This window comes from Ambystoma mexicanum, chromosome 5p (assembly GCF_040938575.1).
Source record: "Ambystoma mexicanum isolate Mex_15411 chromosome 5p, UKY_AmexF1_1, whole genome shotgun sequence".
In the NCBI taxonomy this organism is placed as follows: Eukaryota; Metazoa; Chordata; class Amphibia; order Caudata; family Ambystomatidae; genus Ambystoma; species Ambystoma mexicanum.
In genome coordinates, this window is record NC_090930.1 from 272936216 (window position 1) to 272953959 (window position 17744).

Below are 17744 nucleotides of genomic sequence, written 5' to 3' on the forward strand. Positions count from 1 at the left end.
CATCAACAGGTGTCTAATCGATTCGGTCTTGGATTCGCACAGGCGGCATGTGCTTGAGTCCGCTAAACCTCTGATGTTCCCGATTTCGTTGGTTTCTAGTAGATTCAGTCTGATCCTTAGGAGCGCATTTCGGGCCCCCCTGCTGGGAAATTTTTGCAGATATTTCATTGGTTCATTGAGTTTGTTGAACAGTGGGGGGAGGTGAAAAAGGAGTTTGTTTTTGGATGCTGCTTCTTGAGTTTGGATCCAGTCTAGATGTTTCAGTTTCTGGTAGACTCTTGTGGGGTTGGTGGTGAGGTCAAGTTCCGAACACTCCACTGATTCAAGCTGGGCCCTGTTGGACTCTCTCCAGACTGTCAACATCTTCACCTTGCCAGAGTGGACTTCTTTGTTGAGGAGGCCATAAATATGGTCGCGGTCATCCATTATGCATTTCCTGTAAAGCCCGAGGGCATTGATGTTTACCGTTGCCTTTAATGACAGAAGACTCAGCACACGACGAATTGCAACATAGGAAGGTCAAGGACCAACTTCCAAAACAGGCTTTCTAGGTTATTTCCTTCTTGAGATCAGTCATACTGTAGGTTCTTTTTAGCCCTAGGAATTTCCCATTTTAGCTCTCCTCCTTTCAGACAATGTATTGTCATAATAATGAGACTTAAAGTTCTCCCTTATATTTCCAATCTTTTCTCTCATCAACTAGCTGTACAGATTCCAGTAAGCTACCACAACTTGATATTATTGCACATTCATCCATAATCGCTCCACTGATCACTTTGGGGGGCATAATATAAATAAAAATCCCTAGATATTCATTTTGTTCGAATACTGGTTCCCCGTTTATTCACCTTTAAATTCGAGTAAATTAATCATTAGTACCCCTCATCTAAGGTTCTGTATGAAATTGCATATATGCATGATCACTATCATTTAATTTCACATTGTATTCAATCAAGGTGCATGAAGATAGCCTCTGTGTTGAATCTGGGTGCATGTAGAATGTAACCACTGAGTCAAATCTGGGTATTCTTAGAGTCGGACGAAGATAGGCATTTGTTAGAGTGTAGCCAATGCATTCAACCATTCACACTCCATGCTAATGAAGTTTAGCCAAAGGCACGGCCACTGACCTGCACACCTCCCCTATCACACACTAAGACACTTCGCAAAACTCTGCCATAAGAATGCAAATACCTTCAATGACAAAAACGTGAACTGTAGCTACTATCCTCTCGCATACCCCCTTTAGACTACCTCCCTCAAAATACCTCCTTCCACCCATCCACTTGCCAACTAGACATGGGTGGCTAGCAGGGACTTAGCCACCCTTTATATCCTCATATTGGCTATTATGCACAGACACATACTAGCACACCCTGAGTTTCCCATACCTTGGACTTCGGTCCTCCGAGGGCTTTCAAACTACAGCGCTTTGTGACCATACAAATGGTTAAATGCGCTATGCAAATGACGCATTAGGTTTTCTCATTTACATGTAAAAATTTCAATAGCTGGAAAACCAGCATAAAGACATGAAAAATAAACCGATTGTGGAGTATTGTTGCAGCTACACCAAGATAGATGACTGGGGATAGCCTGTTTCAGATTTCCATTTATAATCTCTAATTCTCAATCATGCATTACTCTTGCCCAAGCAATACTTTGTGGGCTAAAGGTGGTTCACGATCTTGCTGTATAGACTATGCTATTAAGACAGCCAACTTCTGGGCATGTGCAGTTTAAATCCCCTGCTACAAATAATCAAATGCGATTCAGTAGGATTAAGCCAATCACAGAGCAGGGTATCAATTGCTTCCAATGGCTCATCAGTGCTTACAGAAATTGGATTCCAGTAAATGTTAACTAGGAGTAACTATCAGCAACTTACTTACTAGGGCAGGCCTTCTAGGATTAACTGTGGTGTCCTGTCCAGGTTTAAGTGAATGGCAATCCACAGAAAATTCTTTGCTCTATGATCCTTACATATGTGAATCCAGTGAACATTAAATAATGTTACAGCTTTAAATGTCTGCCGTCTTAAATACCATCAGGCTATTAAAGAGGCTAAACCCGTATATATTACCGATCGAATTTCCAAGGATTTTAAATCAGCCCAAAGAATTATTTTTGAGTGGTAAGGGAGCTGTCTCCCAGGACTATTTCTACCTATATTCCCTCTTCAAAGGCCCTTTGTGACAGAGTTTTTTTCAGTATCTGAAAATAATCAATAATAGAGAGACCATCTTGGCCTCTGGGAGAGAAGCAGAAACTAATTGTCCTCCAATCAACTCTTGGCATAACGGAGCACACTTTTCAGTGTTCTCTCAAACGACTGAAAGTCAGGTTCTTATGGTGATACAACAACTGAAATCTTGCTCCCCACTAGATCCCATTCGCCTGGAAATATATTTGTTTTAAAAATCAGTGCAGATTTAGTACCAATTAGGACAGAAGCTGTCAACTTTTCTTTTGAACATGGCTTTATTCCCACTATTTTGAAACACGCTCTGGTGACGCCTCTTCTGAAGAAACCTAATTTGGAACCTGCACTTACCTCCATCGCCCCATCTCACTTCTCATGTTTTTATTAAAGTCTAGAGTCTCGCATTTGAAGTGTGGCGACTGTTGAGCTGTGGGGACCATTACATTTAGCTCTTCTATCACCTTTTATTCTTTACGAATTGGTAATGAAAATGTTGTATTTGATTTGCACCGATTTGCATTTGACTGTTCGTGATAGTGAGGCCTAACAATCCACCTCTGTTGTTACTATCCCTGAAGGCTGTGGTAGTCCATACGCTGCATGTTCAAGAAAAATAGCGATTACAGCTACTTATTTATGACCTCACACGCACCTCTAACTTAAAGGTGGATAGTGCAATACTACTCAAATACGTTGGGCTTACATCTGCTATATTGCAGAAGTGCCGCACTACAGGCCGACTCATTGACGCGTCTATTGATACACGCGATCTATACTAGCGGTGCTCATGGTGTCTTTGGTAGTTGTGCGGCACACCTAAATATTGTGGCATTGTATCATTTACCCTGAAAAGTGAAACACACATTTGATGGTTATACGTCGCAAACTGACCGGAATCTTTGTAACATCGATATATCACTTATATGATAGCTCTAGCTCATTTATTGCTATTGCAAATTCAATATGAACATCGGGGCAGCTGTGTCCATATTTAATATAGCGTTGATCTTTTTTGTTACTTAATATCTCGCAAAATAACCTGTATGTGTCCCCCCCAATATGGTTGGGAGTCTGCGCAGTGGTAAATGCATTAGTGAAAGACGCCTGAATGGAGGTCTCAACATGACACCACCTATTCAGTTTCATGCATCATGAGAGGGATGATAATGACTCAATCTACCCCCCCTCACTCTGATCATGAAATGCATGGGGAGCGGGTTATGGACTCAGATACCGCCCCCTACAGCATTCAGTCTCTAGCTGTAGAACCGAATGATAACTTGCAATTTCTACCTCCACAAAAGCTCCCTCGCACAGACAACAAAGATCTTATTTTCTCTGGCCAACTAGGTCATAAAACGCCGACTGCCTGGACTTTTCCCTCTATGCTTATGGCACCCCGATCAAAGACAAATTAGATCATCAAGGTGGTCCCTTATATGGTAGTTGCATCTCTGATGTCCCTATTCTGTCTCCTACTGTCCAAGCTTAATGGAGCAATCCTACTGTCCAAGCTTAATGGAGCAAGTGTTGTGTCTTATTGGGGCATTCCTCTTCAATGTCTGTGCTTCCACCTGAAGTGGAAAAGGTTAGTCTTTATAATAGTCAAGAACCTAATCTGCATCATAATATCTCAACTCATAAAACTCCTATTGTGGTAAAATTACAACATCAATCCACAAGTTCTCCAACTTCTGCTCATCAGACTCCATGTCCAAAAATTGACTTTAATAATAAGATATTGGACCATACAGTCTCACCTTTTTCTAATTCTGATGAAATAAAGCCACGTGAGGGTCAAAACACAAACCGTGGGGCCAATCAGTTATGATCATATTTCAGACTATCCAGTGATGTCATGTATAGTTAATCTATTAGACAAAGGGCACGAAAAGACAGAGACTTAGATTATATTAAACATGCTATTAGTGAGCTATCTGTGAAAATTAGCAAACTGGAAGGCTATATGTTGGCACATACGAACTTCCAAGTAGAGAAAATGCTCTCACATTAGACTCACTAATAGCAAAAGCCCAAACACCTCCCCCATCACATACTACTTCTAAATTTCACTCAAAAATTAGAGAACACAGCCTTAGGAACCTATGCCGTAGCCGTATCGGCTGGAGGACTGCACACAAATGATGTCTGGTGTTGTTCCTTTATTTGATGCTGTGAAACTTAACTCATTGAAATTAGACGATGTCTTCAGATTTCTTACAGCTGAAAGGAATGCTTACAATCGGCTTAAAAGAGATATTAACTTAAATTCTGTTTCCAATTCAAACACCACCACAGAGCCAATTCTTGAACCAAATAGCCCTTCGCGCCTAATTGAGGCTATGGAGGAGCTTGATAAACAAAATGTATCTGAACCAATCCCTCATGTTATATCCTCTCTGAAATCTCTGCACATGAACCGGACAGGAGATTATACCCACGCAAACTTAAGTGCGCTCATGCTAAAGTGCTTAGACGCAACAATGTTGCCAAATGTAATAATAATGTGCCAAAAAAAAAGTACAAATAAAGAAAATCCAAAAATGTGCCCGATTTAAAATCTTGAGGAAATAAACTGGATACCGATTTATTGCCTGTTCCTTCCAATGACGATCTAACCATTGATTTGGAACAATTCAACGATGAATCCAAGCTACTTTTAAATATGGACAAAGATTCACAATGGCAAACAAAAAAAACAAAAAAATAATTACAAAAATACTCACGCAGTAGCGGAAATTGCTATGTCGATCCCTACTTTACCTCCTGTAACTCCCAGTATGCCGAATATTGCTACTAAAGTGTCTAATGCGCATAGTGCTGCAGCTTTTCTGCTGCTACCTCGGTTGCAAAAGAAAAGCCTACTCAAAGCCAACTGTTACAGTTCTATCCAAACATATGCATAAAAGAAACTAGCTCTGGAAAAAAAAAACCTCCCTAGGGGTATATTATCATCCAATCCATTGTCTCCAAATCCCCCAATTCAAGGGGTGAATGTGGCGTTGCCATGATTGCCATCCCAAAACTCAAACTGCACTAGAGATGCCCAAAATTAAAGAATCTATGCCTGCTGGCACTGTGCTTGCTGCTTCCGCTACACTTAACTCTCCATCTAATATGAGAAGTGAGTGTTCTGACCTGTCCTTGTCAGTGCCTCAGGCAAATGTGCAGTTAGAGAGGAACATAGGAGACAGCGACTTTCTCACTGACATACCCAATATCTTAGGCAGGACGAGTTATCCGGGACGAGTTATCAAAGAATTAATCGTTTGTTCCTCTTCAGCACCTTTAAATATAGTCCTCAACTAAGGACATTGATATCTGATGACAGAGTGGATTTGTTTGTCTAATCTGAACAACCATCGAATGATTTGTGGTACTTATTCACTTAACATTCTGCTTCTAATATGGTCTCAAAGGGAGGACTTTAAAACTCGAGGGCTAACCCTTCGGACGTTCCACTCTATAGAAGAGGCAAACGATTTTCTCGATGCTCCCTTACCTATTGCGGTCAAGCCACCTTTGTTGAACAAGTCTAACTCGGAGACTTCCAGTTCTAATAGTGAGATAATTCCTCAACTGACTGCCTTGGTCGCAAATGCTACCAATTTAACTTGGTCGGGACCACTGTTGGCCACTAGAGCTGAAATTTCAAAAACGTCCTACCAAACGTAGCCTTGATTGTATCACTATCGTTTCTTGGAACTGTTGCGGCTATTTGAATCTAAACTCTTGGCTTCAATCTCTCAACTGCAATGAATTACTTGCGATAATTCTCATTCAGGAAACTATGTGTACCGATTCGTTTGGAGCCAATGCCTTTACTACTTTTTCTATCATGCTAAGGCAGATCATTGTCATCGGGGGGACTTGCTATAATACCGAACAACAATATCAATGCTAAAGCCAAGATCATTTGCTCACATAATGATATCCTGGTAGTAGAATATCAACAGTCGAACTCTCCTGCTTGGGTTTTTTTGATTACATGCATCTACTTCAATCCTGCAAATAATACCCTTCAGCAATGTTTGGATGCCCTAGATCTTATACTTGAAGAGGCCCTGCGTAACAATCCTATTTCATTATCTTAGGTGGCGACTTTAACGCGACATGCATCAGTCCAGTGGTTATTAATTCCAGCACAGTGGGGGTTGGCGCTAGTGCTGAATCAAAGCGACGAGGGTAAGTTTGGCTCCAATATTTTGATAATTGGAACATTCATTTGGCCAACTTTACCTCGAGCGCCCCCATTGTCACCTGGAAAGGGGTTTAGCTTCTTCCTGCATTGATTATTTTTTTAATTCAGCAAATTCGCTTGCTATAGTCATTCCTGTACAGATTGGATGCACTCCCTACGGTGATCACAATCCTATCAAGCTTGACATTAGATTGGCACTCCTTCCCTGAAACTCAGTTTTGGTATTAATTCAGTCTGATAGGCGACCAATAAACAGAATGCAGTTTTCTAAGTTATGTCGGCACCTCACCTTTTTAATTAATGGGGATATATGGCGTGTATACAATAACAAATTACTTACTCAAGATCCCCAACAAAGGGAACAATGGAATGCATTTATTATCAAATCGCATATTTTTTAATTGCCCCAGTCATTTAGGAATAAAGTTCTGATACATAAAAACCCCTTCAATGCAGAATTGGCACTACTTAAAACACACAAAAACTCTGCCTTGAAAGCCTTAAGTAGGACCTTCATTTCTCAAGATGAATATTCTGTTAGAAAAAATTTGATTACACAAACTTACAGAAAGCAATTGAAGGCTATAAAACATCAAATCCATGGTGCAGATAATCAAAGGCTCCTTTTCTTGCTTTGAAAACGGGATGTTCGTAACACTTGGTCTATTTTAAGAGGCATGTCCAAATCGAGTACTACGAACTTAGGCTCTAGTATTTCTGCAGATGTTTGGAAAACGTATATTTCAACTAAATGTAGTCTTCCGGTGCCGTTTACATCTGGGCACTCTTTAAACTTAAATCTGGCAATTGCTGACGATATGTCATTCTCAATAGAAGATATCCTGAGGGCGATCGAACTAATGAAGAATCACATGTCGGCCGGTCCTGATGGTATTCCACCTCGTATCATAAAATCTGATCCAAAATTCTGGGCGGCCGTACTATACTCTCAATTCAATCACATTTTGCAATCGCCATCTGGAAAGACAGACATATCGTTGAAAATGATATTCATTCCAGATTCAAGTCGGCTTCAGGAAATATGAGCACCTCATTAAATGCTGTTGTGCTAGCTCATCTGCTGGCGACCGTTCCATCTTCTGACAGACCCAATATATGCAGCTGCATTGGATCTCTCACCAGCCTTTGATGCTGTAATAAGAGAACTCCTGTGTTGTAAAATGCTGATGTTAGGTTTTCCACGAAGACTGGTCCAGTTAATTGCCTTGTTACACATCAATACATCTTTTCAGGTGCGCGTTAACCAAGAGGGTGCCAACACTGCCCACATTCCCACAATGACAGAGGTGAAGCAGGGCTGCAATTTAGCGGCCACGCTTTTTATATGTGACGTTGATCTATTATGGGGAGACGCAGCGATGTATCGAACTAGATTAGCGACCTTACACCTATATTGGCTCTGTTTCACTGACAATATAATTTTGCTGGATAGAAAGCCTTCAGGTTTGCAGCATAAATTAAATGTCTTCCATGACTTTGCGACTACTCATAATTTACAAGCTAACTCAGCAAAATCAAATGTTATAATTTTTGCGAATAAAAAGCGCCCCAAAAAGTACAAAGGGTTTTTGGCTGATCAAAATATCCACCAAGCATCATCATTACGACACCTGGGGTATCATTTAACAGATACTAACTAATTGAAATCTTGGACAGCTGGAGCTGAAGGCAAAGGAGCGACCATTGCTTTCTAAAATGAGAATTATCGCTAGAAAATATGGAAAATTCTCTTTAGTCCCTGTCCTAGATTTCTATACTCTCAAGGTGGAACCTACTTTACTGTGTGGGCTAGATTTAGGTCCATTAAATCTTGACGATATCCTTAACAGGATACAGGGTCAAATGTGGAAAGCTACGCTGGGACAAGCACCGGCCGTTCCCAACTCTATAGTTCGTTATGAACTTGGCCTACTATCGCCATCTGTAAGATGTACCTTGCAGAAGCTTACGATGTATGCGAACATACTGGTGCAATCCCGTAATTCACTATTATCAAAATTTCAATGAGCTTTTCTTAATCCAAAGGGTTCCTTCTCTTGTTTCATTTGCCAATCAAATGCATGTCATTCTTGCACAGATAGATTCATTTGTGGATGATTCAATTCTGGGGATTCCGAATGTAAAAACTAAACTGTACGACTCAGATTGGACTTCTACCACGGATAATAGCCACTTATATAAAACATTTAAGGAGTATGCTATATTTGTAAGAAAAAGACTTAAATCGCTCTGCATACTTATTCAAATGTCCTTGTCCTAGGGTCCGTCGCATCTATATGAGGATTAAATTAAACCAATTACCAACCCTAGTCCGAGTGCAGTACAAACTTACATTCCTTGAAGGAAATAATGCTCTGTCTCTATTTTGTCTTGTCTCGGCTCAAGACAAAACCATAAACATCTGCTTGTCCATTGTTCATATTTTGAAACCAATAGATTACAGCTGATGGGTGATTTTTACCCTGATTCAACAGCGGTTGCAGGGCAGTCGTTCTGGGAAGGTGCAATGAGAGGTGCCAGCACATGATGAATACTCGCACTGGCCAGATATCTGTACAAATTGGAAGAAGTGTTGATTAATATGAATCAGACTGCATATTTTAGAAGGTATGAACTAGTACTTGCGACTCATGCTTGTATGCCTATGCAATATGTTGACTGTTCATAACAAGATTTTTATTTTCATGTGAAATGATGTATTTGTTTTTGTTGAATCTATGTTGTGTATTTAGATGTAATCAGTTTGATATACAACACATGATTTTAAGGTTATATATGCATATATAGTAAAAGAATATTTTCTTTTTAGTAATTTATGTAATGTATAATTGTATTGCTGTGATTGATTTTTCTGTTTTTGTAAAGGTTTTCTTTGGGAACCGTATACAAAAAAGGCTCTAGTTACACCTCAACTCAGAAATTCTGGACCTATTTCAATCGGGCTTTCGCCCCTCGATGGGCACTGAATCAGTGCTCGTTTGTCACTGGTGATCTCACCAGGATGAGTGACCAGGGTAGAGTTGGTCTTTTGATTCTGCTGGACTTATCTGAAGCTTTAAACTATTGGCCACTCCATCCTGTTTCATCGACTACAGCAGGTTGGAGTCTCAGGAACGGTATTAAAATAGTTTAGATCCTTTCTCTCAGACCGTACTGTGAAGTCGTCAAGAGTCGGACATGGTGGCATTATGTTGGTTGCTAAAAACTTTTATTTACAAAGAAATAGGAGTGGGTTAGAGAAAATCTTATCTTGCCCCAACTATGTGAGGGGTTTACCAGCCTCAATAAAAACGAACTAAGATTACCGTCAGAATGTACAAAGTAAAAGAAGTCCTCAGTTCTGTGTTCAAAACCCTAACAGGACACACACACTAAACCTAATATAATGTTAAAAGGGCAAAGTCTCTTTAGCTGCCACCTACAGCTATTCTCCAGTAGTTCAAAGTAAAATTCCAAATGATCCAACTAAACGAATCAAAGTTCCATCCACTTCAGGAGAGGCTCTCTCTTCCAGATTCCCATCACGCTCAGTTCAATTTAATTTATTCAGTTCACCATTAGTTTCCACTCTTCACCCGATATGCTCGCATGCCAGGACTTTGTACCAATTCTGCCCAAAATAAAACATCAAGACCTTCGGGGTTTTAACCTTTCCCTAGATTACAATTACAATGTTCTCTACTTTGAAAGGGTTATGGTCTTTTTTATTTTCCTTCATGCACAGTTTATCATTTCCTTCCACTTGGTTCCTGATATTCCCTCCTGTAACACTAATTCATAGTTCAGTAAGTTCAGGGACTTTTCCCTTCCCCCCCGAAATGTAGTTGCACCCAGTTGTAAACTGTGCAAAGCGAAGATATTGCAGGTCCCAGACCCGCTACTTTCCATGTCCGGTGCACATCCATGTCAAGCCTTTCAAAATATTAATATGTACTTCTACCCACATTCCCAAGTATATTGGATTTAGCTTCAAATTGCTTTCCAATGATAAAATGGTTATCAGTCTCTTTTCCAAACAGGTCTCGGAACTTTAGACACGGTCCCAGGGTTCCCATCTCTCAGTTCGAGCTTCCCCAGCTTCTATTTTGGTACTCTTTCCGCTGCACAGGACAAAACGATGCTCACACCGACGCATTGTCCGCACCCTGGCCTCCGCCCACCAGCCTTCTATGGTCACAGTGCTGCAGCAGGAAGGCTCCCCTCTCACGCTTGCTACAGATGGCGTCTCAAGGTTCACTGCGACTCTGCAAGACTGCCTGCTTCCTTCTTGCATCAAGACCGCCATCTTGAATGAATTCTCCACATCTCCATCTCCGTTTTCCACTGCCGATTTTGAATCTCCCGGCAGTGGTCACATGTTTCCAACAACTAGTACACACACTGTTCTTTGCGGTCGTAGTAATCTCCCTTACTCGATCCCTCCTTCCTGTCTTCTCCTAAGGATATGTATGGGTGATTATGTTACCTTCACTAGGATGTTCTATCTCACAATATGCCATACACAGATTAGATGGAAATAAACGGATGTCATTATCCCTTAGATATGGGGAGGTATACCATATCTCCTCTGTTGAGTCGCCTTATTTCTCCAAAGGTGCTCTCGTCCATTTGGTCCTCCTGCAGATAGCCACCCCCAGGGTCGGGGTCAGGTAGCTTCTGCCCTTCCCTGGCCACATGAGGGGAGACTCGGGGGAGGGGCACGATGACCACGCTAAGTTTGTCGCAATGCCCGAACACACACTCCTCCCCCCATAACGATCACCCCCTTCGACCATTACCTGTGGGGCTCCTCAATGTTCAGCTATTTCACCTTTGCTTCTCAGCATTAATGCGCGCCGCACGATTAGCCTTATTCATTTTCATATGTCGATTCCATATGCTGATGACATCCAGCGGATTCTGGGAGTTGACCCGAATTTGAAAGAATCTGCTTTACGCCTTAGAGACTGTACAACTGCCACATGAGAGTGGATGAACAACAATTGGTTGAAGCTCAATGGCGACAAGACTGACGTTTGTAGTTGGAGCGAGTCTCCAGACTTCTGGCCCCCCACTTTAAGTGCATTTCCCACTCCAGTGGATTTCGTGAAAAATCTGGGAATCAAGATTGTCGTCTGATCTTCAAGTTGGTGCTTGCTGTAGCGCAGGCTATTTTGAACACAACATGCTCAAACTAGTGGCATCCCAGACACGTTAAAAGAACCTGTGGTGGCCTCTGCTGTGTTAAGAATGTTAGATTAGTGCAACACGACGCTGTTAGCTCAACCTAAATACCAGCTTAATAGGCTCCAAATCCTTCAAAACGCTGTCGCCCGGTTAGTGGTTGGCTTACCTAAAGGTGAACACTCGTCTGCTGTATTACACTAACTCCATTGGCTTCACATTGAAGAGAGGATCAAGTTTAAAGCTCTCTGCCTATTGCACAGAGCCATTTATGGGCATGGTGCCCCTTACCTCAAGGAAAAGATCATCCCTTATAAGCCAGCCAGAGCCTTTTGCTCGGCCAACCTTGGCCTTCTTGTGGTCCCTCGTAGGTGGCTGCACCTTTTCAGTGGCAGCTCCTTCACATTGGAATACTCTTCCACCTGCCCTCCGGCTGATGAAGGACTACGCCAAGTTTCGAAAAGATTTGAAGGTTTTTCTTTATCTGCCCTACTCTGAACCTAGCCTATTTATCCCCTCTCTCCGAAAGCCCTTTTTATTTCAGCATCAAGATATCCCTGGGTGATAATGCGCTCTACAAGTAACAAATAACGTAACAATCCAATTAAGATGTGTGATACAACAAAACACGCGGCTAGAGGAAAAGCAGAATGAAGAAAGAGGGGGTGTGTTAAAGAGGGAGGACAAGTTAAACCAAAAAAAGGGGATGCGAAGGAAAAAGGCCACGAAGCAAGACTGAGGCGGGACCGAAGGAGGAAAGATGGGCAGGTACACAGGAAAAATCAATAAAGACTATTTTCAAATTGTTTTGTACCTTGGTGCACATACAGTTTTAAAGTTGCTTAGAATGTGATGAAAACATGTTTTTGTTTTTAAAACAATTGGATGTGTATGGTAGGCAAGATCAGAATCAGATTAACAATTCGTGGAATCAGTTGGAGGCCTTCAGGATGAGGAGCTGCTTTGCAGAAGTGAACAGCTATTAATATGTATGCAGATTGATGTAACCCCATTTAATAAGACACTCACCCAACAATAATGAATGTGTGTGTTCAAGTTGTTTTGGGTGCGAATGCTTTTTCCTTTTTAACTAACAAATCATATAGACATTCGTCCTAACATTTCACAGGGAACTGCTTCGGAGTCTATGACACCAAATATGAGATTTAAACCGGCAGGCGAAAATACCATTTGCGATATCGAATATGCTCACCAACTTCGATGGCGCTATACTTGCACATGTAATTAACGGGCTTCATTCTCCGTCACAAGGACTTTGATAAGAACGTGTGAACGTTGCAGTTAATAATAAATTGATTCATAAATCAAAGAAATGTAAACATGAGTTCAAAAAAAAATACGTAATGATCTGCGCAATCGCAGGTCAAAGAGTTCGCCTTTGAAGGCTCAGATACTGAAAGCATTTAGCGGCATTTGAATATTTACCCCATAAAAAAAGTGCAGTATTTTTTTCCCCCTGCCCTTTCCATCGGTACAAGGGGCTCGCAGGCCGCTGCGTGGAGCTAAGGAGAACAATGACTGCACCCTCCCGGCTACACTTAGCGCCTCCGCAACACTGCCCTATCCAGCCGTGGGCTTCTGGCGGCCCCGGCCCAGCACGGGGTGCGGATCCGATAATGCACATGCCCAGAGATCGACTGAGACTCGCGGGACAGCCGGCCATGTTCAGCCTGCGACCTGCTCGCCCAACCATTTTGAAACACATGGCGGAGGGGCGGGCGGGTACCATTGTCAACAGAGCGCACACAAGGGCTTCCGGCTTTCTGCACCGGTGTGGTGGTGGGTGAATCTAGGTGGTGTGCGGTCAAAAGCTAAGCGTGACAGGACCCCCTTGCATGCATGCATTTAATTGGAGGTGTTAAACTACTTGCAGTTGCAGGGACTACGGGCTCCTCGCACCCACCCGGAAGCGGACACACACTGGGAGCACGGGCAGAGCGGCTGGTACACTGCAGCCTACGGTATATGTCTACACAGTCCCATGCCGCCTCCTCCCCGCGGGCGGGCGGGCAACAACTAGAGCCCGGTGCTAGATCCGCTCGCTGTCGGGAGAGGAGGCCGCACGGGCACAAAGGACAGGAGTGCTGGCCCTGCGCTCCTTCCGTACGCACCCCCTAGACTCCATTCAACCATCGCACGCAAGTGGGGCAAGTTCTGTTATCGCCGCGGAGCTCGTTACCTGTGCTCCTCCGAGTACCCCCGGTATCCGCAGACTAGAGGCCCGTTCACCAGCCACCGAGCGCCGGCTCCTCCCGTTGCTGCTACCGATGGTGCGTCAACTCCCGGCCATGGCCTGCAGGGGGCGAGGTGCGAGCGGTTCCACAACAACAGCCGAGTTCGGAAACGCTCGGCTCTTTTCGTCTATCTCTCTCTCTCTCTCTCTCTCTCTCTCTCTGCGTGGCGGACAAAAGCTCGCGCCACCTCTGCAGGATCGGCTGCTCTCGGCCAATTCCGCCGATGATAACGTCAATTTAGTTACATGCTTGTCAGGGATGGTTGCCAAACAGCGTTGCCAGGTCGGAAAGGGAAAAAAGCTGTATGCCCCTTCAAAGTAAGCCCCAAACAAGGTTTCTCCCAGGAAAATAGTTGAGAGTTAAGCGCACACACACTTAAAATACCACGGGGATAGGCCTCTAAAGCAACTAAACAGTAACAAACCTACATCAAGAGTACATTTGTCGTATAAAGGAAATCTTTCCCCGTAATTGCATTTTTGTTCTGACAATTACTGGCTTTTTTCTGTTCAGCTCGTGTATGTGTGGTATTTATAAAGCACATCTTGGCACCTCGACTTTATGGAGGCCCAGGGGCTCTGTTTACACTGTGGAGGGCAGGATCTGTGTGTGGGGCCTCTGAAAAAGAAGGCAGAGACAGCTGAACGTACACGTTTTTGGTGGGTGTTGCCCGCCATGGCATTATTGCCAGACCATGTGGGACACAGTCCTTAAAATTGGGATAGTCGTGCAAAATATGGGACGGCTGCTCCTTGTGGAAACCAGGAGCGGATTTCATGAAAGAGGCACCCGTCCCACCTATCTCTTAATGTCTTGCAAGAACTCTTTCAGCCGCTATCCGCAGGAACCTCGCGCATAGCTCTCAACTCACACCCTTTTGGCGGGTGTCACCCGCCTTGTAAACAGCTGACTCACCCGCCAAGCCTCCTGCACGCACATTCGTTTCAATGGGCCTCTCACCTGCCAAAAATAAAATGGGGTGTTTTCACCCACCTTTGCGACACAAATGGTTGAGAGCTCTGCCTCGCGGTCTTCCAGCTTGTTAGGCGATCCTCTGCACACCGATCCACTGCACACCAGAACACTGCTCACATTTCCCCAACACCTTCCTCGGGTTCCCACACGACTCCCTCCAGGGTTCGAGGCTCATGTGATTCGGTTTACCCAAAGGACCGAAAGCTCCGTACCAGGTACGATTTACGGGTTCGATTGCAGCCCTTCCTGCACTGGCAGTTGCCATGGAGAACATACAGCAGAAGGGGCGGTGGAACACCTCCACGCCGATCGTTCACTTGCTCACGTGATTCAGAGCGGCGTTTCCCACGTGACCTTGGTGGACGTCACATGACCCCGAAACGCACAGTATATAAGCCCTGATGCACGGAACACTCATTGCTTCTCAGCTGTCTTCAGACCCTGTTTGGCGCTACGTTAGATAAACTCTATCTGGTTACCTTGATCTTGGAACTCTCACTTGGACTCCTTCGGATTACCCTTTTGTACCTTTGCTTGGAACTGTTTACCTATTGCTGGATTTTGGCACGACCCTCACTTGTCTTCGGATCATCCTTTGGTACTCTGTTGAACTTCTACGCTATTTCCCTTTTGGGATTCAAGTTACGCCTTCAGCTATACAGGTGGCTTATCCTGTATCCACGCTTGCCTGCGTTCCTCTTGTTCTAGGGACCGCATCATCTGAGTCTCGAACCTCCCTCCTAGGTTTCCTGGGTTTTCTAAACACCGGATAGGTAAGACTATTCAGATCCTTTGATTCTTGTGATATATTGTGATTGCCTGGTACTTAACCTCGTTCTTTTTGCAGCAGCATCGGTGTTCCAGAGGTTCCGTGGATCCGGGAAGTAACATCTCCCACCTGTGGCCTCAAAGGTCGCACAGCGGGATTCTTTTGGTTTCCCTGTGCGTCACTTGGGGACGGAGGTCTCAACGGTCTGCTTCACGTGACGTCACCAGTCCTTTTTCTCATTCATTTTCATACTTCTTCCGGGACTCTCCCAGAAGACTGTTACTTCTTCGTGAATGCATATAGGGTTTTCTCAATGGATACCTTGTCTCAAGAATTCATTAATGCCTCCTTTAAGACTTGCACTGTCCCCTACAGCCTTAAGAAGCGTGGGTGCGCCCCCTTCTGAAAAAGCCTACTCTAGACCCCGCTCAGCCTAACAATGACCGACCTATAACAACAGTCCCCTTCCTTCTCAAAATATTAGACAAAGTAGCTCACAGCCAAATCCAACTATACCTTGAAACTAACTCCATAATAGGAAACAGACAGTCAGGATTCCGCAAAGGTCATGGAACCGAAACAGCTCTGTTGGATCTAATAAATCAAATTACCAAAATCATGGACATAGGTAAGCCCGCCCTCCTTCTCCTCTTAGACCTCTGAGCGGCGTTTGACCTAGTGGACCATAAGTGGACCATAAGACCCTCACTGCACACCTCACCCACGCAGCACATTTCTCCAACCAAGCTACTTCCTGGATCACATCCTTCTTAGAAGGAAGAGCTATGAAAGTTTTCTCAAACACATCTAATGCAGCACCCACCATCATACACTGCGGTGTCCCACATGGATCGTGTACTGCTTCTACGCTGTACAATCTCTTCACAAAGCCTCTTTTTGATAAACTTGATGCACTTGGGATTGCATATACTAACTATGCAGACGATACCCAGGTGCTCCTTCCTCTAACAGGCTCATATCACTAAGACACCCTAGCCCTAAAACAAATATATGCCACAATTCAAGTGTGGATGGCCACTAATGGCCTTTGCCTTAACGGGGATAAGACGGAGATCCTTATTTTTGGCCAAAAGTCTACACTAGCCAAGTTTGACAGTCCCTACGCCAACTTCAACATTGATAACTGTACCATCCCAGTCTTATCATCTGTCAAAACCCTAGGTGTCCACATTGATGCGACACTGTCCATGAATAAGCAGGTCAGCGCCATTGTCTCCGCCTCTGCCTTAAGCACCAAATTCATCAATGCCATCAAACCGTTCTTAACCAAGGAAAACTGTCTCTCAATAGCTAGAGCTACCATAGGTGCTAAGCTTGACTATTGCAATGCTGTCCTAGCCGGCACCTCTTTAAAAAACATAAACAGACTTCAAATCACCCAAAATAACTCACTAAGAGCAGCCCTGAGCATCTGAAAAAGAGAGCACATTTCACAAGTAAGACAGTCCGTTCACTGGCTCCCTGTCAAAGAACCTATCACATTCAAGATTCTTACTACAACACACAAATGTATCCACCGCACAGCACCGCCCTATTTTTCAGACACACTCCATAGATCCGTCTCCACCAGACCTACCAGATTATGCTACACCAACAAACTCACTGTACCGCGTATTAATAAAGCTAAAGCAGGAGGCATAGGCTTCACATACCTAGCCTCAAAACTATGGAACGAGCTTCCCACTGCCCTAAGAGCAGAAAGTTCTCTTCCTGCCTTTGAAAAAACCTAAAAACATCCCTCTTTAACTAAAACTACCACTACTATCTGTATGATATACTGTCCATTGCAATTGTACATTAATCATGCTTGTATGTGTTTTTATGTGTAACTAAGTTCTTGTTCTCTTGCTGTAACAAGCGCCGCGATGCCCTCAGGCTGCTGCACGCTTAACAAATATGAATAAATAAATAAATAAATCCCTGTGCTGCCTTAAGCCCTTTAATGAGGGCAATTAGTTCTGCTGCTTGTGCTGAATAATGTCCCGGCAACCTCTGCTGCAAGACAACCTAATATTCTCCGTCAACCAAATGCACTGCTGCCAACCCAAAATATCTCTGAACTGTCTCCTGGTTAATAGTTGAAGATATGTCAACCAAGTACACTTCTCCTTCATCTAAAGCATAGTCACGTGTTTT

The 17744-nt window shown here is 43.5% G+C and overlaps 1 protein-coding gene across 3 annotated transcripts in view; it reads right to left on the reverse strand.

The window, feature by feature from the left end:
- LOC138480893 (transcriptional regulator Kaiso-like) overlaps positions 1–13981 on the reverse strand; it is a 422231-nt gene extending 408250 nt beyond the window's left edge. For 2 of the 3 annotated variants that reach the window (XM_069612686.1, XM_069612685.1), the window contains exon 1: positions 13789–13968. The gene's annotated coding sequence lies outside the window, so the exon portion shown is untranslated. Of the gene's footprint in view, positions 1–13788 lie in introns of all 3 variants that reach the window. The other variant, XR_011274159.1, reaches the window with a different exon arrangement.
- Between the last annotated feature and the right edge of the window lie 3763 nt (positions 13982–17744).